General features: G+C 43.0%; 1 long non-coding RNA gene across 1 annotated transcript in view; it reads left to right on the top strand.

Annotated features, from left to right (window-relative positions):
- LOC104672950 overlaps positions 1 to 27,125 on the top strand; it is a 102,521-nt gene that overhangs the window by 18,743 nt on the left and 56,653 nt on the right. The window contains exon 2 of the long non-coding RNA XR_749463.2: positions 6,207 to 6,322. This is a non-coding gene — a long non-coding RNA (uncharacterized LOC104672950). The remainder of the gene's footprint in view (positions 1 to 6,206; positions 6,323 to 27,125) is intronic.

Consider the following 27,125-nt stretch of genomic DNA (forward strand, 5'->3'; position numbering starts at 1 on the left):
TTAGCACATGTCATTTAAAAAAGAAAAAAACCTGCCCAGTGGATTCCCATGTATGTTGAGTAAAACCATAAAGCTCTGATGTCTGTGAAGGGCCTGGATGGTTTGAACTTGTTACTTCTCTGAACTCATCTTCCACCCTACCTCCCTTCCCACTACACTTTTAACACTCTGAGTTTTTTGTTTTAGTTGAGGGAGGGTCTCACTCTGTTGCCCAGGGTGGAGTGCAATGGTACCATCATGACTCACTGTAAGCTCGAACTCCTGAGCTCAAGTCATCCTCCCACCTCAGCCTCACAAGTAGCTGGGACCACAGGTATATGCCACTGTCTCCAGCTAATTTTTAAATTTTCTGTAAAGACAGAATCTTGCCCCATTGCCGGGGCTGGTCGTGAGCTCCTGGGCTCAACAGTCTCACAAAGTGCTGGGATTACAGGTGTGAGCCACCATGCCTGGCCACATTTAACACTTTGGCCTCACTGTGCTATAAGCATCCACTCCACTCAGGGCCTTTGAATTTTCTGTTTCCTCTTACTGGAACCCTGCTACCACTCATGGCTTACTCTCTCACATATTTTAGGTCTCTTCTGAAAGTCACCATATCTGTGAGATGTTCCCTGAATCCCTTATAACACTTCCTTCGCCTTGCCCAGAGTACAGAACTTGTCATAACTGATTCACAATATACCTATTTACTTTTTCTCCTTCTTCTTTTCTTCTCACTAGAATGTCAGTTTCTTTTCTTCTTCTTCTTTTTTTTTTTTTTTTTTTTTCTGAAATGGAGTCTCACTGTGTCACCTAAGCTGTAGGGCAGTGGCATGATCTTGGTTCACTGCAACCTCCACCTCCCAGGTTCAAGTGATTCCCTGCCTCAGCCTCCCGAGAAGCTGTGATTACAGGCCCGTGCCACCATGTTCAGCTAATTTTTGTATTTTTTTTAGTAAACACGGAGTTTCACCATGTTGGCCAGGCTGGTCTCAAACTCCCAACCTCAGGTGATCTGCCCACCTTGGCCTCCCAAAGTGCCTGGGATTACAGGCGTGAGCCACCACGCCCAGCTGAGAATGTCAGTTTCAAATGCGAATCTAGGCCCACAGGGAGTTGTCTGTTTTATTGACTGCTGTTTTCCTACCCTTGGATGATACCTAGCACACTGAAGATATTGAATATTGACTGACTGAATGATTCATGGCTAGGAGTTAGTTTCAAGTAATAGAAATCCCAGCTGCAACTATTTAAAGCAGCATTCTCCAACCTTTTTGGCACCAGGGACCCGTTTTGTGGAAGACGATTTTTCCATGGACCGTGAGGGATGGTTTCTGGATGAAACTGTACTGTACTGTTGGCAGTACAGTTAGTACATCAAGCATTAGTTAGATTCTCATCAGTAGCCTGCAACTTAGATCCCTCGCATACTCAGTTCACAATAGGGTTCGTGCTCCAATGAGAATCTAATGCCGCTGGTGATGTGACAGGAGGCGGAGCTCAGGCGGCCATGCTTGCTCCTGTTTGCTTGCCACTCACCTCCTGCTGTGCTGCCCTGTTCCTAACAGGCTGTGGACTGGTCCATGCCTAGAGGTTGAGAATGCCTGATTTTTTTTTTTTTTTTTTTTTTTTGAGACAAAGTCTCACTCTGTTGCCCAGGCTGGAGTGCAATGGCATAATCTCAGCTCTTGCAAGTCTGCCTCCCAGGTTCAAGCAATTCTCCTGTCTCAGCCTCCTGAGTAGCCGGGATTATAGGCATGCACCACCATACCCGGCTAATTTTGTATTTTGAGTAGAAACAGGGTTTATCCATGTTGATCAGGCTGGCCTCAAATTCCTGACCTCAGATGATCCGCCCACCTTGGCCTCCCACGGTGCTGGGATTACAGGCGTGAGCCACCACACCCGGCCAAGGACATCTGATTTAAAGGAAGAAAAAGGAATTTATTGGCTTGTGGAACTATCAAAGAACAAAATTTCAACAAATCAAGTTTAAAGACCCAATTGGCTTTTGTTGGTAATTCATGAATTGGGCAGCATTTCTTCTATAAAATACAAAGGCACCCTGAGGAGCTGAGCAGAGGAGCTGGGCTTTATAGGCAGAAGAGGCAGAAGAAAGCAGAAACAAGGAACAAAAAAGCAGTTTGGTTGTTTCAAAGTCACTTTTCTTATAGGATTAAAGCGGAAGGGACTTCCTTATCATGTTGGCTCAGGTTGATGGGGCCTCTTTGGATTGGTTGCTGTGAATCTTCCTTTTTTTTGGAAAACTGATCCACTTCTAAGTTCAGTTTGACTACATAACAGCTAGCGTGAGTGACTCCATTCTGGTTTGGTCTGATATGTTGGGGCCCAGTGCAGGAGCTCGGTTCAAACCAATGGCCTCACCGTAGGTTTTACTCAACAGAACTAAAAAGCCAAGGGATATACAGGCTTCAGGTATACCTGGAATCGGGGCTCAAATGATGTTACCAGGACCACTGCTCTCCTGATGTCTCTGTTTTTCCTGCCTCTGTTCTGGCTTTATTCTGAGGCATACTTTCATTTTATGGGAGGAAGATTGTATCCAGTAGTGGCAGGTGGTTTATGACCTTATAGAGCTCCAGGCAGAAAAAGAAAAAGCTTTCATTGCCATCAATATAAAGTTAAGTCCAAGCTGGGCTTGGTGGCTCACACCTGTAATCCCAACACTTTGGGAGATCAAGGCAGGTGGATCATTTGAGCCCAGGAGTTTGAGACCAGCCTGGGCAACATGGTGAAACTCTGTCTCTACAAAAATTAGCTGGGTAGGGGGGTGTGCACCTGTAGTCCTAGCTACTCAGGAGGCTGAGGCGGGAGGATCAATTGAGCCTGGAAGCTCCAGGCTGCAGTGAGCCGTGATCACACCACCGTACTCCAGCCTGGGTGACAGAGCCAAGACCTTGTCTCAAAAATAAAATAAAATAAAACAATATAAGTTAAGTCCTGGGCCCGACATGAGTTGGCCTGAATTGTAACATGTCTCCTCTCCCCAAAACCCATCTCTGTGGCTGGGAATGCCATGATCTGATTATCCAGGTGCCATGCACATGCCCCCTCCCGGAGCTGAGGGTGGAACCAACATGGCAGAATTCCATGGATGAAAACCATGATGCTGCCAGTTGACTAAAGTTTCATAGATGCTGAGTCAACAAATAATGAGTGTCCGTTAGATCACCTATTGCTCACATTAGGCAGTCTCTAGTCTCTAAAGTAGCCACACAGCAAAATCACAGTGGTACCAAAACCAAAGGAGAGCCTAGCCTAACTGCTGGAATGGGAATCCACAGGAAAACTGCAGCCTGGCTTTGCTGAAACGGGTCAGCCACAGTGCATTTTCAGTGTTGGCAGTACAGCCTAAGGATGTGACAAGATCCTCACAAGGTGACTCACAGCCACATGACATTTCTAAATGTGAGGAGAAAAGCTGAATGTCCCGGTTGTGGCCGTCAACTTATTGCCTCTTTGAGGATAAAATAATTCCCAGCTTTGGTTTCCTCCTCAGGAAACTGCAACTGGTAATACCTACCTTGTGAGTTATTGCAAAGATTAAAGAGGGGATCATGAGAAAATAGTGTTATGCACCTGGAAGAGAACAGTCATCTAATAAAAGTTAGTTTCCTTTCCCCAGACTTAACTACTCTGCTCTATTTTAATATGATGTATGCGAGTCATGTGTTTATGACATGCTAAACAGGCAACTGTTATAGGGCACTGACGAAGGGTTGGCCAATGGTCTAAGTACTTTATATTCAATAATCCATTTAATTTTTGGTTCCTCCCCACAAGTCTTTGGGGAAGAAAACATTATCCCCATTTTAGGAGATGATGTGCTGAAAGGTTGAATAACTCACCCACGGTCTCACAGCTAGTTCATGGCAGAAATTATTTCAAACGCAGGCATTCTGACTGTAGGGCAGATGCTCTAAACCAGGACAACATACAGCCCCATCCTGAGAACATCTATTTCTTCCACTCTGAGCTGTTTGTCTTATGTCTCCTGTCAAAGGATGGCACACAAACCAGCACTTAATAAATGTGTGAATTTTGCCCTGGCAGATAATAGAGGAAGGAATAAAGATGCAGAGGGAAGTGGACATGTTGGAATAGATGTTTTCTGTGAGGCCAGAAGACCTCCAGAGGATTATGCTACACACATAGGCCCAGAGCTTATGCTTCACTTGCCAAGGCCATCAGGAATACTCCAGGGAGAGGGTGCCAGCATCAGTGAGAAGTTCAGTGCTAGCGAGGGCTGTGGGTAGGAGATGCTGTCACAGAGCTTGGCTCATGGATAGCAATGAGCATGGTGGGCTCCTGAAGCAAGAGGCCAGGGGGCAGCACTTAACCCCTAGAAGCCAGAGGGTTGTAATTATAGTAATGACCAGCAAAGCAGAATGGCAGCCAAGGGAGCTTGATCCAAAGAGAGTTGTGGAGATAGTTCACAGAGTATGGTGTCCCAAAGGACAAAGTCAATGACCAGTCAATGGGGATGCTGCTTAATATGCACCATCAAAAGAAGCAAGGATGAGGCTGGGTGTGGTGGCTCACACCTATAATGCCAGCACTTTGGGAGGCCAACACAGGCGGATTGCCTGAGGTCAGGAGTTTGAGACCAGCCTGGCCAACATGGTGAAACCCTGTCTCTACTAAAAGTACAAAAATTAGCCGGGCATGGTGGCAGGCACCTGTAATCCCAGCTACTCGGGAGGCTGAGTCAGGAGAATCACTTGAGTCCGGGAGGAGGAGGTTGCAGTGAGCCAAGAGAGCACCACTGCACTCCAACCTGGGCAACAGAGTGAGACTCTGTCTTAAAAAATAATAATAATAATTAAAAATAAATAAATAAATAAAAAGAAAGCAAGAATGGAGGAGCAGGAGGCTGCAAAAGGTTGCCCTAATGAAACGTCATGGTTGGGGAAAGAGCAAGAGTTCCATCTGAACTATAAAATATGGCTCCTGCCCTGGCATTTTTAATTCTTCGTGACCATGAATCAGCAGGTAAGAAGAGTTGCCATCTTGGCAAGGGTAATTGCCCCTGATTAGCAGGAGGAGTTTGTGTTGCTGTTACAAGTGGGGGCAATGAAGAATACGTAGAGAACTCAGGCAGTCCACTTGGGTGCTTTATGATACTCCCTGGCCCAACTGAGAACATACATGGATGAGTACAGCAACGCCAGCTTGAGATAAGTATGGTTACCAGTGGTTTCATTCAAAAATGAAAGTTGTGTTACACCACCAGCAAGTCACTGAGACCACTAGAGATGGTAACTGAGGGAGAGTAAATTTGGAATGGATAGTGGAGAAGGGAGAGGATAAGTATCAGTTGCAATCCCAAGATCAACTGCTGTGACAAGGGGTATAGTTCATCCCACTGATCTGCCTCTTTTAAGTTTATCTGCAAGAAGAGAGGCACACTGGAACCCTGGAGGAGCTGTTCCCTAAATGTGAAGGGAGTTGCATGGTGCACGGGGTGAACCGTGGCAGTTGTGAAGACATACCACTTGGCTCTCCGTTCGAGAAATAACTTCCATTCAGCTGCAAGGAGAGTGGTTAGTTGATAGCCTCCAACTGCAGCAGCTTCAGACCACCTCAGTTTTCAAACTAAGGCCACACTCTTCCTGCACGGTCTCCAGATAATAACCAAGCATAGTGGAAGTACTAGGGGCTGGCTATTTCTAGCCAATGCGGATATCTTCCAATCAGCAGTCTTTGCTCTGGTGTTTCCCATTGAGTTGGCCAAAACTGTCAGGTGTGCATTGTATTCTGAGGTGCTCCTGTTCAATCCTGTTTCTTCCCCACCCCCCCCCCCTTTTTTTTTTTTGAGACAGAGTTTCGCTTTTGTCGCCCAGGCTGGAGTGCAATGGCGTGATCTCAGCTCATTGCAACCTCTGCCTCTGAGGTTTAAGTGATTCTCCTGCCTCAGCCTTATGAGTAGCTGGGATTACAGGCACGTGCCACCATACCTGGCTAATTTTGTATTTTTAGTAGAGATGGGCTTTCACCATATTGGTCAGCCTGGTCTCGAACTCCCAACCTCAGGTGATTTGCCCACCTCGGCCTCCCAAAGTGCTGGGATTATAGGCGTGAGCCACCGCGCCGACTCTTCCCCACCTTTTTTGTTTGTTTGTTTTTCACAAGTATCAGATTAATATCATGGCCCAAAGGCTTTATCTGTCCAAGCTGCTGATTCTCCCTTTTTTCTTTAACAGGCATTTCACCTGAATCAACTGTTTGTGTTCTTCACTCAGTCTCCTCACCTGCTTCCTGGAAGACCCAACTGACACAGATGGTTACAAGAAATGATTTCCTCCCTATAAAAGTTTAGGTAAATAAACTCTCTGAGCTTCACTTTTCTCCCTGTAGAAGGAGCATATTATTAACTCTCTCACTGGGTAGTTGGGAGGCTTAAACATATAAATTTTAGATTTTTATGAGAATTAAATAAGGGAATGCGTGTGAGATGTTTTGCAAACAACCTTGCACATAGTAAATTCAATAACTTATTCAAATAGATGAGATAAAGGCAGCCATGTGTGGGAACTTATTAGTTTTCTTTACTCCTGATGGATATGGCCGTTTGCCTAGCACTGGAGAAGCGTTTTTTCCCCATTGCTATTAACATCTTTACCTGCAGTGAGAAAAGAATTATTGGTTATGCCAAACTGAGAAGATGAGAATAGACTTTAAGTACAAGCGATTGTAGTGGTTTTTTTAAAATATATATATCATATAATATTTAAAAATATATATACATATATATTTGCTGATAATATTTAAATATATATATATATATATTTGAGATAGGGTCTCGCTCTGTCTCCCAGGCTGGATGGAGGGCAGTGGCATGACCACAGCTCACTGCAGCCTCAAGCTTCTGGGCTCAAGTGATCCTCCGAGGTTAGCCTCCCAAGTAGCTGGGACTACAAGTGCATGCTACCACGCCCAACTAGTTTTTAAATTTTTTGCAAAGACGCGGTCTTGCTGTGTTGCCAGGGTTGGTCTTGAACTCCTGGGCTCAAGTGATCCTCCTACTATGGCCTCCCAAAGTGCTGGGATTACAGGCATGAGCCACTGTGCTCAGTTATATATTTTTAAATGATATAATAATGACAATGAAAATTTCAGTTGAAGATTGAATTGTGATTATGTAACCAAATGATTTAAATCCGCAATGTTAAAACAGGAAGAACACTATATATTTCCCATATCTGAAAACTCTATTACAAGATTGGGTAATTTATTCTTCTGCAATGAATTTTGATGTAGTATTCACAAGTCCATAACCAAGATATATTTTAGTTTTCAATAATATGTGGTTTCCTTTTTAAATCAAAACGTTTCATTTGATTTCATTCTCATGTATAAAAATGTACACATCACTTTGGGCTAAGTTTTCGGCAAAGGTAGAAAGTGGAATACCATTAGGAACTTTATCCAAATGCTTAGAAGAGCATAGCTCAGCAAAAACAAAATTTCCCCATCAAGGGGCTATAAACTGCCTATGATAAGGTTTGTACTGAGTTTAAGTCACATCCGAAGTACATTTATGGTACAGGCATTTATTAAAGTATTTATTACTTCCTCTAGCAAGTCCTTCAGCTAGTGGAATTTTAATCATGTAACCTGGAGGATTGACTTAATTATATTCTGTATTTGATTTTAATGGAGAAACTAATCATTACAGTGCATGAAACTATGAGACAGAAATAACCATCCTTTAGGAGACAGGCTAAGCTTTTTGTGTTTAATTTGGTAATCTTCTGACAGCCACACCATTTTCTGCCCCTGTTGTTTAAAAAATTAATTTGGAAGAAATTTCCTTATTGTAGGTGGACAATTTGAAAATGAAAAATTCTTACCCTGTGAATTTCTCATCCGGAGCACTTTAACTTTTCCACCAAGCATATCCCCCTCCCTTCAACTCAAATCAATGAATTAACAAGTTTGAATGCACATGCTCTTCCTGAAAATAAAAGATTTTTTTCCCTAAATGATCAGTTGGATATAAAATCATAAAGACATACCTGGTTTGGAATAATAACCACATTTCCCCCACCCTTCTACTTTAAAAAGACATTAAACCTTAACATCATATAATCCACATATTCCATACCTAGTCATTAGTTGCTATTCACAAAAGTAAAGTCATGTCACTCATGTACTATTTCTTTCTGTTCCACTGCTCCTGCCTGCAAGTGTTTAGAAGCTCTTCCTATCCCTGTCCTTGCTTCCAACATTGCACACATTTTCTTCTCGTGCTTAAAAATAAATGTCAAGTTCTTGATCTTTTGTTAAAGATTCATTGCCAAAGATGGTTTCACAGCAGGAGCCTTCCTAGGGAGAGAGTTGGCTCACATTCCTGCTAAGAATGTAACCTGGGAATGATGGAAAAATAATTATAATCAATGTCAGAGAGCATATGGGTTTCTACCGAGAAGCCTGCCAAGTAGGACCTGCACTAATCCTTTCCATCCATTATCAGCCAGTTGACTCTAGCAGACAAATTCCTCATATTCGGATAAATGAAAGTCCAGATCTCACACATATTTCTCCCACATCTGAGAGGTTTACACTCAGAAATGCCTTGCATTTCTGAAGGTTAGTTTCCATAAAACTACATTATTGTGTTTTCTTGTCTGTAAATGTGGGATTGCCTTATTTCTACTGCATCCTTTAATGTGGGTGACCCTCTAAGGTCAGTACACACATAGTGAAAGACATGAGGCCATTCTAATATGTACATTGAAAAGAACCACATTTTAAAAGCTTTGTGGTGATGTGTGTTTCGGCTGGATACACCCCAACAGTATATGTCGTGTTTTTAAAAGAGGAATTATGCTGAGTTAATTAAGTGGAAGCAGAAACACCTGGTGCATATCACTATGGAATAAGGCCCTGGGTGATTTAATTAAGATCTTTATGGTTACCAAGTGGCTTTCCAAGTATTTTTCCACTGAACTTATATTTTACTTTACCCTCCACCCTGCTTCTCTTCAGATATATGCCAGGTGGTATATAGTTCTTTTTTTTTTTTTTTTTTTTTTTTTTTTTTGTGAGACAGTCTAGCTCTGTTGGCCAGGCTGGAGTGCAATAGTGCGATCTCGGCTCACTGCAACTCCTGCCTCTTGGGTTCAAGCGATTCTCATGCCTCAGCCTCCCAAGGAACTGGGATTACAGGCGCATGCCACCAAGCCAAGCTAATTTTTGTATTTTTAGTACAGACGGGGTTTCACCATGTTGTCCAGGCGGGTCTCAAACTCCTGACCTCAAGTGATCCACCCATCTTGGCCTCCCAAAGTGCTGGGACTACAGATGTGAGCCACTGTGCCTGGCCGGTATATAGTTCCTTTTAGGAGAGAATTTTCTCTCTGTAGAATCTCTGGATACGGGAAACCAGACATGAATTTGAATTCTCCTTATAAGCCTCTGTGATTCAAGGATTAGCGCAACTTGCCTCTTTTTTACATAGCGGAAAGATAAAATTCAGTCCATGCTAAACCAACATTCTCTTATTTTCTAAGCATCAATAAATCAATAAACACAATAAATATATTGTATGCCTTCTTGTTAAAAAATGCAGAGTAGACAAAGCGAGGGCATTCTAATTTAGAGTAGATGATTCTTCCAATATTTAGAACACTTCCAGCAAGGAGAAAAATGAACTGGAAATGAGGTTGCTGTTTGCTAATATGGAACCCCATTCATAGATCTAGCACTCAACACAGACACAATAAATTGGGCAGTGGCCTCTCAGTCCTCTCTGCTCCAGTGGAAATATTCAGTATAGCTGTCCAGCTCCCAAGTCATATTCTAAAACAAAGATTTTAAAAGATGAGTTGTATATTGATATTGTGATGCCACTCAGTCATATAACGTGGCCCCAGATCCCACTGCTAAAGTTACAAAGATGAAATGATTTTTGGCTGGGAACAGTGGTCATACCTGTAATCTCAGCACTTTGGGAGATGGACGCAGGTGGATCACTTGAGTCCAGGAGTTTGAGACCAACCTGGGTAACATGGTGAAACCCTATTATCTATTAAAAAAAAAAAAAAAGAGGCTGGGCACAGTGGCTCAAATCTGTAATCGCAGCACTTTGGGAGGCTGAGGCAGGTGGATTACTTGAGCCCAGGAGTTTGAGACCAGCCTGGCCAACATAGTCAAACCCCTCTCTACTAAAAATATAAAAATTAGCTGGGCGTGGTGCTGCGTGCCTGTGGTCCCAGCTACTCGGGAGGCTGAGGCAGGAGAATCGCTTGAACCCAGGAGGCAGAGGTTACAGTGAGCTGAAATCATACCACTGCACTCCAGCCTGGTGACAGAGCGAGACTCTGTCTCAAAAAAAAAAAAAAACAAAAAAACAAAAAAAGAGCCAGGATGGCCGGGCGCGGTGGCTCAAGCCTGTAATCCCAGCACTTTGGGAGGCCGAGACGGGCGGATCACGAGGTCAGGAGATCGAGACCATCCTGGCTAATACGGTGAAACCCCGTCTCTACTAAAAAATACAAAAAACTAGCCGGGCGACGAGGCGGGCGCCTGTAGTCCCAGCTACTCGGGAGGCTGAGACAGGAGAATGGCGTGAACCCGGGAGGCGGAGCTTGCAGTGAGCTGAGAGCCGGCCACTGCACTCCAGTCTGGGTGGCAGAGCAAGACTCCGTCTCAAAAAAAAAAAAAAAAAAAAAGAGCCAGGTATGGTGGTGCATGCCTGTAATCCCAGCTGCTCGGGATGCTAAGGCAGGAGAATCGCTTGAACCCAGGAGGCAAAGGTTGCAGTCAGCCGAGATTGTGCCATTGCACTCCAGCCTGGGCAACAGAGCGAGACTCCATCTCAAAATAATAATGATAATAATAATAATAATAATAATAATAATGAAAGAAAAGAAAGAAAGAAAACAAGTCATCGACCCCAATGCTGCATTATCAGCTTTCAGGAAGACTTGTATTTTACTTGTTATTCACCCCCGCTCCCACCTCACCAGCATGTATCTCTGTAAAACCTATGAAAACTTCAAGGTGACCAATACCCCTAAAATACACCTGGGTGCAATTCTGTATTTGTAGAGTAAAATTAGTCAGATATGGACATCCTCACACAGCAACTGATCAGAGGAGGATGAAAACCAGAACTCAAAGACTTAAAGCATTTTTAACTGAGAAAAGAAATTCTAGCTATATGTCTGCAACTGGTTTGACAGAACCTAGAAATCAAGTTTGGCAAATACTGGTCCCATGTATTTTGTGAGGATACTATTTATATCATCAAAAGACTCCATAGTTCGTTTGATGTGGTGGCCAAATAAGATTATAGAAGTTTTCTTTCTCTTGAGTAGGCTGTACTGTGCTTATTAATAATAAAAACACTTCACCCACTTGTTCAGTATAAAGGCAGGCTCTAATGCCCTAGTGAATTGTGTTGTCAGGTTTATTAGTAAGTCGTTTATTTAGAAATCAAAATTCTATAAACCCAGTGGTATAAATGGTAGTTAAATTCCAAGCATAAGTCACAAATCGGATTGACTTCTAAGTCATGGGAGCAAAACCAAGGCTGAGTTCCAGCTGCTGGGAGTGAACACCTGTGCCAGTTCTTCTCCATTTATCACCTGCTCAGTGCTCTGGAAGGCCAGCTTCCTACAGACTGATTTGTTCACCTGGGCTTCCTTGCTGGCTAGCTTTCAGTTGGCTTCAGTCAAGAAGGGGCACAGACTAGAAATAGGAGATGAGATTAGGTGGGGTATTTCTTCATCTGTTCCTCTCCTGCTTAGCTGCCAGCAACCTGGCAATGGCTATGTCCCTCCAAGACTACATTTCTAGCTGGGAAGCCTCTTCCACAGCCCCAGCTCTTACTGGGCTCTGGGAATATGGTTCCCTCCCTTTGGCACCCAGTCTTGGGGGTATAACAACTCCTTGCTCTTGCTCCTCTCAGGTATCTGAACATCCTGTGTTGGTTTTCTTAACCCTGTCCTTGCCTCAGAGAATAATCTCTTCTTTACAGTTTCTTCATTTGTGCCATCTCAGGAGAATTTCATTCATCAAGATCCTGACCAGCTGGGCGTGGTAGCTCACACCTATAATTCCTGCACTTTGGGAGGCTGAGATGAGGAGTTTGAGACCAGCCTGGCCAACGTGGTGAAACCCCGTCTCTATTAAAAATAAAAAAATTAGCTGGGCGTGGTGGCTTGAGCCTGTAATCCCAGCTACTCAAGAGGCTGAGGCAGGAGAATCACCTGAACCTGGGAGGTGGAGGTTGCGGTGAGCCGAGATAGCACCACTGCACTCCAGCCTGGGTGACAGAGTGAGACTCCATCTTAAAAAAAAAAAAAAAGACCCTGACCAAGAGAGTGAAGGAGGAAAAAGAGGAAAAAAATATTTCATGTTTCTTTCCTGAGTGCAGGAATCCCAGGTGGAATTTCAGACAGGATAATTCATGGATCTAACAGGTATTAATCATGTTTCTCTTATATGCCATTCATAATGAATAAAGTAGATCTAGTTCCTGCCCTCAACAATAAACACACACATGAATAACCAAAATAGGTACATGTTTTGGAAAATCTTACATAGGAAATAAACAGGGTGCACTGACAGAGAGTCACTCATGCGGGAGAGCAGTTTTGGATAGGGTAGTCAGGGAAGGCCTCGCTGAGGAGGTGACATTTAACTGAGACCTCAAGGTTAAGAAGGAAACAGCCACCGTACAAAGATTAGGCAAAGCACAGGGAACATGTGTTCCAGGCAGAAGGAGCTGAAGGTGTAAAGGCTTGGAGGTGGGAAAAGAGCTTTGTGGGAAAACCGGGACGTGTGGCAGCTGTTTGACTTTGGAGGAAACAAAAGACATATTTGCAAGCCACATGGAGAGTGGAAGGAATACAAATGTGACTGGAGGAGGGGCCAGGTGGAGAGTGGGAGAGACAAAGCTGGACAGGAGCTCAGAGAACGCAGGGCAGGCCCTGTAGGCCAGGGTGAAGACGACGGTTTTCATTCCAAGTATAGTGGGAAGCCAAGAAGAGTTTTAAAGAGCAGAGTCATACAATCTGGTTTATCCTTTTAAAAGATCGCTCTTGCTGCTCTATGAAGAAGGACTCGGCGAAAAACAAGTAGAATCAGGGAGAACAGTCCGAGGGTGATCAAAATAATCCAGACGGAAGACGACTACGTTTTAGTCTGAAGTGGTGGGAGTGGTGATGGAGAAGAGCAGACGTCTGCGAGTTTTATTTTGGAGATAGAGCCACAGGACTTGGTAAGGATTGGGCATGCAGGGAGGCAAGGGGAAGGGAAGAGTCAAGGAAGCCTCCCAGGTTGCTGACTTGGGCCTCTGTCTGGAGGGTGAAGCTGTTTATGGAGAGGAGGAAGACTAGGGGAAGAATAAGGATGGAAGGATTTTTAAGATGAAGATGTCCACAAGACATCCAGGGAAATATCAGACCAGCAGATGGCTGCCTGAACCTGGAGCCCAGCTGACAAGTTTGAGCTGGAGGATCTTTTCTTCTAATCTGTTAGTGGTCAAGTAGGCATCTCAGGTCAACCCAGCTTATGTCAAAAGAGACCTCCATCAGGTCTGTATGGACCTGTTAAAACTCTATTCGGGGCTTAGACATGAAGCCCCACTTAGTAAAAAGCATCTCTATACCCTGCTTTGACATAAGTGGCACATATTTTCTTTGAAGAAAAGGATTGCTAGTCAAAAACAAGATTTGAGAATTCCTAGGTCCCTGACTAAATACCGTCATAATCTTGCCCCTAGAGTTCCAATTTTAACATGACTTAATGGTATATTTAAAGAGCAAGCCCCAGAGTCCAGTTGGAGTGACAGACAATAATGTCCTCATGGGGAGACATAGGCCCATATTAAGAGATAAGGTTCCAAAGCTTTTCCTTCTGGCTGTCATGGCAACAGCAGCAAGAGCTCTGGAGGTGGGAAGGAGGACAAGGAGGAGAGAGGAGCAACCAGAAGCTGTGGTGGCTGTTAGTCTGCAGAAAATAATTCAGGACAGATATTTGCAAGCTGCATGGAGCACAAGCCCTGTACATCCTGGTTAGTTGTAAGTATACAGTTTGTAAGTGGACAATTTGTTCATTTTAAGAACCAGAGATACACATAAAAGCTTTGTCAGACTAGGGGGCTAGGAGTACATCATGCATCTGTTTTATCCCTTGTACTCAGTGTGCTGCCTGGGGCTCCATGTACTTGAATAAATGAGCAAATGAGGTCTCAAAAGAAGAGTCACTACCCTGCTTATTTCATATGGGTTCAAAAGTTGCCAGGTGGATAGAGACTTTGGATAAAGATTTTAGTTTACATCAGAACCATATGCATATAGTGGTCAGTGATTACAGAGTGACAAGCCTGAAAAGAAAACTAGCCCCCAAGCCAAAAGCCCAAGTTGGTCGGGGGTGGGACGTGGGTCTCGTTCCCCGAGACTGAAGCTAAAATTATTCACTAACCATGGATAAGTTATATAATTGTATACTTCCCATCAGGATCCAGTTTATGATAGGTTTTAGACTACATTTTTTTTTTTTTTTTTTTGAGACAGAATCTCGCTCTGTTGCTCAGGCTGTAGTGCAGTGGGGTGATCTTGGCTCACTGCAACCTCTGCCTCCCAGGTTCAAGTGATTCTCCTACCTCAGCCTCCCAAGTAGCTGGGACTACAGGCGTGTGCCACCATGCCCCGCTACTTTTTTATTATTATTATTTTTAATAGAGATGGGGTTTCACCATATTGGCCAGGCTGGTCTCAGACTCCCAGCCTCATGTGATCCTACTGCTTTGGACTCCCAAAGTGCTGGGATTACAGGGGCGAGCCAACACGCCTGGCCTGGACTAGATTCTTGAGGTGATTAAATATCATCTGTAACTGGGAATGTAACAAAGGCTGTGGAAGTAAGGAAAGGTGATGGTGTGATGAAAGAATACAGACAAAAGGGCATGAATTCCTGCCTACCCTAAAAACAAGGAGACTTGAGGTGTTAAACTTTGTTCAAGAGAGTTTAGTATATCTGATACTCACAAATATCCAGATATTTGAAAAAGAAAATCCCCAGTGCTGTGGACCCTTGGAGAGCCTATGTCAAATATCCCTCAAGACCTTTCATCTGTCTTTGCTCTAATTCTGTACTCACCAAGCAATCAATATTTTCATCACTAATTCTGTTTCTTTATATGCTGACAAGGATACCCTGAATAAAAAACATGCATATCTGATAATAGGAAAAGTACATTCCCCTCTCCAAATTGCACTGATCATAAAATTCAGACATCTGATTATCAAGGTCTTCCAGCCCTCCTGATTTGCCCCTGATGACCTCTGTGATCTCAGCTGCTGTCACTCTCCCCTGTGGCACTAGGCTCTAGTCACCATGGCCTTCTTTCCATTCCTGCAATACCATAGACATCCCGCTCAGTCTTCCTCTTCCAGTTTCACCTGCCAGCCCTGCTCTTCCCCAGATATTCCCATGCTTGGTTACCTCTTACCTGCCCATCAGATCTTAGTTCAAATATCACCTCCTCAGAGAGATCTCTGTGCCCATTGTTGCAACCTTTCCCCATTTTACCTCCCCTGATGGTCACTTTCTATCCCTTAGCCTGTTTTCTGTTTCACTAAATAATATCTTATTTGTGTACTTCCTTATTATCTGATTCTCTCCATTGGAATACAAGTCCAATGCCACTGTAGCCCCAACACTTAGCACAGACTCAAGACTCAACAAGTATTTGTTTAATGAATGGAATGTGGGAAAGAATAAAATATGAGCTGCTATAGATGAGAGAGAGGAGATACAAATAGGGACCACATATGAGGTAAACAGAACCTTCCCGTGCTCCCACACTGTGACTTTTGATAGAGACAAGGTATCACTCTGCCAACCAGGCTTGAGTACAATGACATGATCATAGCTCACTGCAGCCTCAAACTCCTGGGCTCAAAGGATCCTCCTGCCTTGGCCTCCCAAGTAGCTGGGACTTCCAGCATGCACCACCATGCCTTGCTAATTTTTAAATTTTTTGTTGAGATAGGGTCTCACTATGTTGCCCAAGCTGGTCTCAAATGCCTGGCCTCAAGTGATCCTCCCACCTCAGCCTCCCAAAGTGTTGGGATTACTGTGAGCCACTGTACCTGGTTCTACTTCACTTTAGACTGTGAACAACTTGAGGACGAGGACCATCTTGTTCATGTTGGCATCCCCATGGCCAAATAAATGTCTGTGGCACCCTTTAATGCCCCTCTGATGGAAATGGGAAGTTCAGAGACAATTTTGAGATTTTCTACTGGGTGAGCTTGGCTTACCTGGCTGGGTAAGAGCCTGCCAGAACAAGCAGTTTTTACAAGATGAAAGAAAAAAGATGTATGTGGGTAGTGACAGCACCAAAAGATAGCCTGGAGTAGGTCCATTAGCCCTTCCTCCTCTGTAATCTCCATCAGCATCCTCCAGATCTAAAAAGATTCCAGGGAATTGCCTCAAGCTTCCCCCATTGTGCTGCCCTGATTGCCCCCAGATTGCTGCCCTGAGCTTTTCCTGGCTAAAAATACCATAGCCTCACCTGCCACCAGGGATAGGGTTAAAAACATAAAAATAAAAATAAAGAAGGAAATGCCAGAGCCATCCCTGTACATAAAAGTTAGACAGGGCTGTGTGCGGTAGCTCACACCTGTAATCCCAACACTTTGGAAGGCCGAGGTGGGAGGATCACGAGGTCAGGAGTTCGAGACCAGCCTGGCCAACATGGTGAAACCCCATCTCTACTAAAAATATTTTTTAAAAAAAGCCAGGCATGGTGGCATGCGCCTGTAATCCCAGCTATTTAGGAGGCTGAGGCAGGAGAATTGCTTGAACCCGGGCGGTGAGGTTGCAGTGAGCTGAGATCACACCATTGCACTCCAGCCTGGGCGACAGAGTGAGACTCTGTCTCAAAAAAAAAAAAGAAAAAAAGAAAAGAAACAGCTCTCACTTGACCAAAGTCCAGAAAGGGACTTAAGAAGACAGGCCAGCTGAAAACAAGGGTGCACAAAAGAGCACCAGTGAGAACCAGCATTCAACAAGGAGTGACTGGAAAGAACTGTTTAATGTTTCAAACATTGCCAGCTGAATAACATGACAGCGAACTCGTTATTTAGCTCAACTATATATAGTTTGCATCCTGGAATCCACTCATACTCATACTATATATAGTAGAGTTTTATGCGTGCACTTGAATTGATTGTGTGTGCTGGACTGGACTGAAGTGTTCCTGTGGTGCCAGAAATGAAGAGAAAATGGAAATCTTCCATGGGCCTATGGGTATGTTCATTACCACTGTTGCCATTTTCACAAATGTGTGACGGTGGCAGAAAGCTAATTGAGACCAGCCATGGAATAACAGGGCAGAAACTGGCTAAGGAATACTTTGGTTTGAGAATTTCTCTTGGAAAGATGCCTCCTTTCTGTCTATTCCTTGTGGAGTATTTAAAGACTGCCTATGGTCATTGATCAGAAATAATACATATTAAGAGGAAGTTTCAAGGTCTAAATAATACTGAGGTGTTATACCAAAAAAAAAAAAAAAACCACAAAAATAATTTATTGTCTGGTCTAACTCAACAAAACAGTTCTATCAAACTGCTCATCATTCCCTGGCTCCTAAACTTCAGTTTTTGGAATATAAGCACTTTTTATGAACTTCTGCTTTTTCTTGATTAGAACAGCAATTTTTCTGACCTGCTTTGAAAAGTACAGTGTACTCTGGATAGCCCATTTTAGGCCAAAAAAAAAAAAAAAAAAACCCTTATTTTAAATCAGGAGTCTCAAATCTCTTTTGAAAAGCTGCTTTTTTAGGTCAGGCGCAGTGGCTCGTGACTGTAATCCCAGCACTTTGAGAGACTGAGGTGGGTGGATTACTTGAGGCCAGGAGTTCGAGACCAGCTTGACCAACATGGTGAAACCCCCATCTTGACAAAAAATGCAAAAATTAAGCAGGCATGGTGGCTCATGCCTGTAGTCCCAGCTACTTGGGAGGCTGAAGCAGGAGGATCATTTGAGCCTGTGATGCAAAGGTTGCAGTGAGCTGAGATGGTCCATTGCACTCCAGCTTGAGAACACGGTAGTGCTTTTTGGTTGTTTTTTGTTTTGTTTTGTTTTGTTTTTGCGACAGAGTCTCACTCTATCGCCCAGGCTGGAGTGTAGTGGCTGCAGTCTCGGTTCACTGCAACCTCCGCCTCCTGGGTTCAAGCGATTCTCCTGCCTCAGCCTCCTGAGTAGCTGGGATTACAGGCACCCGTCACCATGCCTGACTAATTTTTGCATTTTTAGTAGAGATAGGGTTTTGCCCTGTTGGCCAGGGTGGTCTCGAACTCCTGACCTCAGGTGATCCGCCAGCCTTGGCCTCTGAAAGTGTTGGGATTACAGGCGTGAGCGACCATGCCCGGCCAAGAGTAGTGTTTTTACTGTCCAATATCTAACATCCCTTCCTGACAATATACCCCAGTTTCACTTTTCTACCTATGCACTTCAAATGAAGCACTTTACTCCTGTACCCACAGTGGGGCACGTAACCTAGACTAAGCCAATGATGGCATGCTCTGTTTGGCGACAGTGATTGATGAGATGGGCAAAGGATTCAAACTGGGCCAATCAAAGCCCATAAGACTCAATTCTGGAACTTTTATGGAAGCTATTAGAGAAAAAGTGGATCTTTCTTCTGTAATTGGTTGTCATAATGTTGATAGCCTGTAGCTGCTGGTGACCACTGGCAGGGTCTGAGAACAGAACGAACTCTAAGGAAGCAGAGCTGTGGACTGGATCCTAGTGTTCTCTAGCTTAATTCCTGAGTCAAGCTGTGCCTGAAGGTCTAGGCCTGGACTTTTCAGTTTACCTCAATCAATTCCCTTTCTTTGCTTAATCAGTTGGGGTTGAGTTTTCTGACACCTGCATCAGATGCACGTGGAGCTTGCAGGAAAATGTGGTGCTTGAGGAGGAGAGGATTCACTGGGTTGAGAATTCATGGAGCCAGTGGGAGCAATTGGCATGAGGGTCTACCAGGAAAGGCCTAGGGATAGCTCTATGGATCTCAGTCTACTGATTGAAGATCCTGATCTTCCAAGTAATTTTTATTTTATTTTATTTTATTTTATTTTATTTTATTTTATTTTATTTTATTTTATTTATTTATTTTTTTTTTTGAGACGGAGTCTGGCTCTGTCACCCAGGCTGGAGCGCAGTGGCCGGATCTCAGCTCACTGCAAGCTCCGCCTCCCAGGTTTGCACCATTCTCCTGCCTCAGCCTCCCGAGTAGCTGGGACTACAGGCGCCCGCCTCGTCGCCCGGCTAGTTTTTTGTATTTTTTAGTAGAGACGGGGTTTCACCGTCTTAGCCAGGATGGTCTCGATCTCCTGACCTCGTGATCCGCCCATCTCGGCCTCCCAAAGTGCTGGGATTACAGGCTTGAGCCACCGCGCCCGGCCGTAATTTTTATTTTAATTGTGTGTTTCATGATTCAAAAATCAAAACTAAATAGGAAGGTATACACAAATAGGTTCCATTCCTTCCTTTGCCCCTCTTTCCTCCATGGGTAACAATTCTTATTTTTTGGTCTATTCTTCAGTGTTTCTTTATGCATCTACAATCAAATATGAATATATATATATATATTTTTTTTTTTTTTTTTTTTTTTTTTGAGGCGGAGTCTCGCTCTGTCGCCCAGACTGGAGTGCAGTGGCCAGATCTCAGCTCACTGCAAGCTCCGCCTCCCAGGTTTACGCCATTCTCCTGCCTCAGCCTCCCGAGTAGCTGGTACTACAGGCGCCCGCCATCTCGCCCGGCTAGTTTTTGTACTTTTAGTAGAGACGGGGTTTCACCGTGTTAGCCAGGAAGGTCTCGATCTCCTGACCTCGTGATCCGCCCGTCTCGGCCTCCCAAAGTGCTGGGATTACAGGCTTGAGCCACCGCGCCAGGCCTATGAATATATTTTTAAAAGATACTATGCTTTGCTCTGTTCTACATGCATTTTGTTCCTTCAATATATGTTCATTCAAAGAGTATCCTTCCTTGAAACTCTATAGTGCCTTTGAATATTCCTGGTCACCTTCCACATAATACTTCAGGTGGCTCAGAGCCTCGTCTATCAAGCCCTACCACTTCTCTGCTCTGTTACCCTGGAGACACCTTGGTTTAATACTGGAGAATCCTATTTCACTGGTGTCAGAGAATTACAATCAAGCAGCTAAAATATGGATGTGACTGTAAGTTAAAAAAAAGAGAAACACATTTAGAAAGTCTAATATGAATAATATTAACAAATAGAGACTATTGCAAGGGTAAGGGGATTGCTGGAAAAATGAAAAAGCTATGAAAAAAATCTAAATTTTTGGCCAAAGAGAGATTAACATTGACGGACAGGTACATTGGCAAATATCCCAGAAAGAAGAGTACTGTATTAATTGCCACCAAATGATCTACGATTTTGAATTCAGTCAAAATTCAGTCCTCTTAGTTGGGCAAAAATCCCTGATCAAAGCAATGCACTGACCCACATGCTTTTAACATTCACAGATGTCTTACTAACCCTTTCAACAGACTGACTTAAACAGGGCTTAGATCCGGCCTGACAGCCTTGGAATTGAAAACGCAGGATAATTCACTTAGGGCAATGTGAAAGAGAACATTTCAAACTGAGCCTACACGGTGGAAGATCTAAAATTAGTCTTTTTCTTAAAAGTTATTTTCAGCCTTTAGTATGCGAGAATATATCTAAAAATAGGAATTTCAGTGAAACGATGGAGTGAAAATGAAAGGTAATCTGCAGATACACGTAAGATTCACTGCAGACAGACTTGATAATTCACCCTATTCTGTTAGGCATTTGGCATTTGGATGGACTGACCCCAGTGCTTGGCATGGCCTGGTTGCTGACTACGTCTTTGTGGGTGAATGAACGCACGAATGTCTCTGCATATTTTCCCATAATACGTAGGGGCAAACCACCATCTGTAGATGATAACTTCGTGTGTTTGGGTTCTTATGCAAGGGCTTCTTAGCTGTATTTGATAGGAAAAAACTATTGTAAGAAAAGGAAATTGCCATTAGATCTCATTTTTCTGGCCACATTTTTTTCTTATATTACAAAACTGTGTATTGATACACCTAGGAGAGGTTGACGTTTTCTCTGGATTTGGTTAGATTTTAAATGAGTTACATAAACATATTTCTGTTTTTATGGTCTCATGCAGGTCTTAATTAGAAGTAAATGAGTCAAGGATTATGTTCTTTTATCCTATAATAAATTAGTGTTTATTTTTTCCTTTCCTTTTGATCTTCTGAAATTCTAACTAGGGAGTTAGAAGAGTCGGGAGAAAAACATTTTTAAATTTTTAGATAAATATATTTGCCATTTGTGTTTTACCAAGCTACAAAACCCAAGGAATGAACAAAAACGCAAAGCAGACATTTTCAAAGAAAATAAGCCTTATAACAATATATTGCAGTTTCTGTAAATCATAGCCTTAAAAATTAGGGTTAAGGTTTTATCTTTTTGGTCTGAAAAATGAAATACTTGTTTGTTGTACAGATGATACTGTGAATGCATTTCCAGATGCTAGGATCTTGGGAACAATTGTAGAACATACTTTATTATATAATATGTGCTATTTTTAATTAAGATATGTGGTTTATGGTATTGCCAAATTGCAATAACTTTATTTTGGGTGCAATAAGGCAATCAAATAACATGTATTTTGGAGCTAATGCTATTATTCTAAGAAAGCACATTTACAAGAGTTAATTCAGCATTAAACTTATTCCAGTCATAAATCCGTAGACTCAAAATGTGATTTAGCTCATGGATTTACACTTGTAAAATAAGCAAGGTTTTAATTAAAAGTCAATAGATTATGTCAAAGCATCAATGAATTTTTTGCCCTCGGGCATAAACCATTTCTATATTAGGTAGCCTAATAGAAAACACTTTACTTTCAAGGTTTTATTTCTTCACCAACACACCATGTGTGAAACAATCCATTCTTGGCACAATATATTATACAATGTAGCTTGATTATTTACATATGTTTCTGCCATTTACAAAACCCATATTGTCCTCAGAAGGTAGTACAGAGTATATTAGGCTACAGACTACAAACAACAGAAAAATAAGTTGATCCACAATTTGAATAGACTAGAATGTGTAACCAAGGAACAATGGAGACACTCCTTGTTTGTGGCTTTTTTAGAATGTAGTAAACAACTGTCTTTCAGGATGGGCCACCAACCAAAAATTGTAACAAAACAAAATCTTAAGGAAGCCTTGCAGAAGAGAAACTAGTGCATTAGATGAGCAATCCAAAGAGAAAAAATAGAGACAATGAAATGCGCAAGAAGATTTGGCCGTGAGAAATCAGAACTTCATGTGTACTTACTAATCCAAGTCTGATTCTGTTATGATGCAGACCTAACAATCTAAAAACAAGTACCAGATCTAAAAACACATGGATCTAAAAACAACTACAGCAATTAAAACCTTCCACTCTATTTCGTCTCTCCTTTTTTTTTTGAGATGGAGTTTCACTGTTGTCACCCAGACTGGAGTACAATGGCACGATCTTGGCTCACTGCAACCTCCGCCTCCCAGGTTCACGCCATTCTCCTGCCTCAGCCTCCCAAGTAGCTGGGATTACAGGTGTCCACCACCACGCCCAGCTAATTTTTTGTATTTTTAGTAGAGATGTGATTTCACCATGTTGGCCAGGCTGGTCTCGAACTCCTGACCTCAGGTGATCCACCCACCTTGGCCTCCCGTAGTGCTGGGATTACAGGCGTGAGCCACCACGCCCAGTCTATTTCTTCTCTCCTAACAGCTAACTGTGCCTTTACTGAGGTTCCACTTCATCATACTTTGCTCATCAAGGATCTTTGATTCACTTTTACTCTTTACTAATTTAATTGACAATGATGGTGTTATAAATATCAAATTATTCTTCATGAAATTATCTACTTTATAATGACTAAATGTCACCATTAAATTCTAAATCCACTTCCCTTATAAAAATGTCTTTGTGGAATGAGTCATTTTTCTTTCACTGTTTCTTAGAGCTTCTTATCAGTCATAATTTAAAAAATAGTATCAGGGCACAGATCTGCTAGGTCTCCAATCATTTTACTGGGCGTTTAAGTCTAATACTGCATTGTGCCCCTGTTGCATTTGTGTTAGGGCTGTTTGTACTGGACCTGAGGTTTTATGAAGCAGCCAATGCGGGATTAAATTTAGTTTACGTTAGGTTTTTAGTCACTGGCTATCATAATATACGTTTTCTTTTTTCTTTCTTTCTTTTTTTTTTTTTTTTGAGACGGAGTCTCGCTTTGTCACCTAGGCTGGAGGGCAGTGACAGGATCACGTCTCACTGCAAGCTCCGCCTCCTGGGTTCATGCCATTCTCCTGCCTCAGCCTCCCACATAGCTGGAACTACAGGTGCCCATCACCACGCTCGGCTAATTTTTTTCGTATTTTTAGTAGAGACGGAGTTTCACTATGTTAGCTAGGATGGTCTTGATCTCCCGACCTCGTGATCCACCCGCCTCGGCCTCCCAAAGTGCTGGGATTACAGGCATGAGCCACTGCGCCCGGCCTTTTTTTTTTTTTTTTTTGAGACAGAGCCTTGCTCTGTCGCCCAGGTTGGAGTGCAGTGGTGCAATCTCGGCTCACTGCAACCTCCACCTCCCAGGTTCAAGCAATTCTCCTGTCTGGGCCTCCTGAGTAGCTGGGACTATAGGCTCATGCCACCACGCCCAGCTAATTTTTGTATTTTTAATAGAGATGGGGTTTCACCACATTGGTCAGGCTGGTCTCGAACTCCTGACCTCAAGCGATCCACCCACCTGGGCCTCCCAAAGTGCTGGGATTATAGGCGTGAGCCATTGTGCCCAGCCTTACATTTTCTACTGTTTGCATATTTCTGTACATTTCGATAATATCATGTTTTTGCTGTCTAACTTTGTGGAATTTGGCCGGGCGTGGTGGCTCAACCTTGTAATCCCAGCACTTTGGGAGGCCGAGACGGGCGGATCACGAGGTCAGGAGATCGAGACCATCCTGGCTAACACGGTGAAACCCCGTCTCTACTAAAAAATACAAAAAACTAGCCGGGCGAGGTGGCGGGCGCCTGTAGTCCCAGCTACTCGGGAGGCTGAGGCAGGAGAATGGCGTAAACCCGGGAGGCGGAGTTTGCAGTGAGCTGAGATCCGGCCACTGCACTCCAGCCTGGGCGACAGAGTGAGGCTCCGTCTCAAAAAAAAAAAAAAAACTTTGTGGAATTTGCAACTCTAATTATTTCAGATAATTTTTTAAATCCTTAAAACAAGATTAAATCACTTACATTTAAAAATATAATACATATATTTTTAAACAAATATATACATTATACCCTTTCTGTAGAGAGAAGGAATAACTCCAAACTAAGTTCAAATAGATGTGGACATTTCTTTGCCCCAGATTCAGTTACTTACAACAGAGAACTCTTTGTGTAGTTCTCATAGTAAAGGAGAAGTCCTAATGATCAATATTCCACAGAATTCTATCCAACCAACCTGTATTGAGTTGCCTTTTTTGGAATGTTGTTTGCATAGTTTAGGCCAAAAAAAGAGGAAATGTCCAGAAAGCAGCAATGGGAGAGGAAAGAAATTCCTGTAATGTTAAGTTTGTATACATCACTCTAATGATTTAAACATTACCCAGCATACGTGCTGGTCAGCTCAAGTTGCTAAATAAATATAGGTCCCACGAGGTTAATAAGCCTACCTGTCACCTTTGGAGAACTCTTGTTACAGGTCAACAATTTCCTCTTCCTGTCCCTACCTCTCAATAAGTGACTTCTGTTTTACATGATCCAGAGTGGCAAAGTCCAACTTCAGTAAAACCTCACGGTTGTTGTTTTTTTTTCTTTTGAGATGAAGTCTTGCTCTGTCACCAGCCTGGATTGCGGTGGCGAGATCTTGGCTCACTGCAGCCTCTGCCTCCTAGGTTCAAGCAATTCTCCTGCCTCAGCCTCCCGATTAGCTGGGATTACAGGCGTGTGCCACCACACCCAGCTAATTTTTGTATTTTTAGTAGAGATGGGGTTTCACCTTGTTGGCTAGGATGGTGTCAATCTTTTGACCTCATGATCCACCCACCCCAGCCTCCCAAAGTGCTGGGATTATAGGCATGAGCCACCGCACCCGGCCAACATCATGGTTCTTAATGAGAAGAGTTTCAAACGGCTTCATAGTTAGCTTTCTGTGAACAGCCAGGACTAAAGAGCTGTTACTGAAATAGCTGTATTTTCTTTATAACCAGTTCTTGCCCTGGGACTAAATCATGTTTGGTTAAGGATACTAAATTGAGACAGGCTCTTTCATTAAAAAAAAAAAAAAAAAAAAAAGATTAGGACAAGTTCTGCAATGTTTTTGTAATAATTCAAACTGAAAGCAAATGAATGTTCCATTTTGCAGCCATACAAAAGAGAATGAGTGTATACTTCATCTTATTTATTTTTCAAGTTATTGCCAAGAAAAGACAGTTCTTTACACAAACCTATCTGGACTTAGAGGTAAAAGAAAATGGACTCAGTACTTGTCTTAAGAAGAAGGATGCTGTGGACCCAAAACAGAGGAGACTGAGAGGAAATGGCAAAAATGCGACCCACTTAGACCTGAAGGGGCAATCCCTGATTTGAGATACTTTAGAATATCTTTAGAATATGTACTTTTTTTTTTTTAAAAGACTATTCTGGTAGTGTTTACCTTTTTATACTTTTCTCCTTTGAAACCTGGCACTCTCAAATCCAATTACTATTATTATTATTATTATTGTTATTTGAGACGGAGTTTTGCTCTTGTCGCCCAGGGTGGAGTGCAATGGTGTGCTCTCTATTCACTGCGACCTCTGCCTCCTGGGTTCAGGCAATTCTCCTGTCTCAGCCTCCCCAGTAGCTGGGATTACAGGTGCCTGCCACCACGCCTGGTTAATTTTTGTATTTTTAGTAGAGATGGGGTTTCACCAAGTTGGCCAAACTGCTGAGATTACTGGCATGAGCCACCATGCCGGCCTATTATTATTATTATTATTTTAGTGGCACGGTCTCGCTCTGTTGCCCAGGCTGGAGTCCAGTGGTGTGATCATGGCTTACTGCAGCTTGAGCTCCTGGGCTTGAGCAGTCCTTCCACCTTAGACTCTCAAGTAACTGAGACAATAAGTGTGCACCACCATACTCTGCTCATTTTTATGTTTTTTTGTAGAGATATTGGGGTGGGGGGGGTCTCATCATGTTGCCCAGGCTGGTCTTGAACTCCTTACCTCAAGTGATCCTCCCACCTTGGCCAATTATTATTTTTATTCTCACTCCTGGACAGCTATACATGTCCCCCATTACCTTCCCTCCACCTCTCATACGATATGGCTTCCTAACTCTTCCTTGATCTCTTCATTTTACCCTTCTTTCCTCTTTCTTACCTTTCCTCCTGAAGACGCTTATTACTAAGCAGTGTTTCCAGGTCGTCTGTCATGTCCCAAGACACATTTTAGGATCGCCTCAGGCTTTTCCTTTCCTCTGCCCACCATGGGCAGCCATGTGATTGCTGCCCAGTCCTGTGATTCATGAATCCCTCTTGTCCTACTCTGTCCCTTTTCAAATGATAAAGGCGCTCTAAGGCTGAAAACACATCCAACTAAAATGAACATGAAAACCGGCCAAAGAAAGAGCCTTCATTTCCCCTTCTCATGTTTAGGAGGAAATACATGATGTGAGTCTACATCTGTGTTAGCTCGCTTAGTTTATACAGTTCGTTCAAGAAAGAGTTTTGATTCTTGGCACTGCCACTTACTGTCTGGGTGATCTTGGACAATTTACTTAACCAGATGCCTGAAATCCTTTCTGGAACAAGGCAATGCTTTAAATAAATGAACTCGCTCAAACTTAATTTCCTAATTATGGAGGAAATCTAGCATAGAGATTAAAAGCATAGGCTCTGGACTTAACTCTAGTTGGGTGGGAGTCCTGGACTTTCCAGTGACTTGATAGGTAGCCTTAGTTTTCTCATTTGTGAAATAGGTCAAATAATTATGCAGTATCAACCTAATAAGGTTGTGGTGAGCATTGGATGAGAAATGCATAGAAAGCTAAAACAGTGCC

Source organism: Rhinopithecus roxellana, chromosome 19 (assembly GCF_007565055.1).
Source record: "Rhinopithecus roxellana isolate Shanxi Qingling chromosome 19, ASM756505v1, whole genome shotgun sequence".
NCBI lineage: Eukaryota > Metazoa > Chordata > Mammalia > Primates > Cercopithecidae > Rhinopithecus > Rhinopithecus roxellana.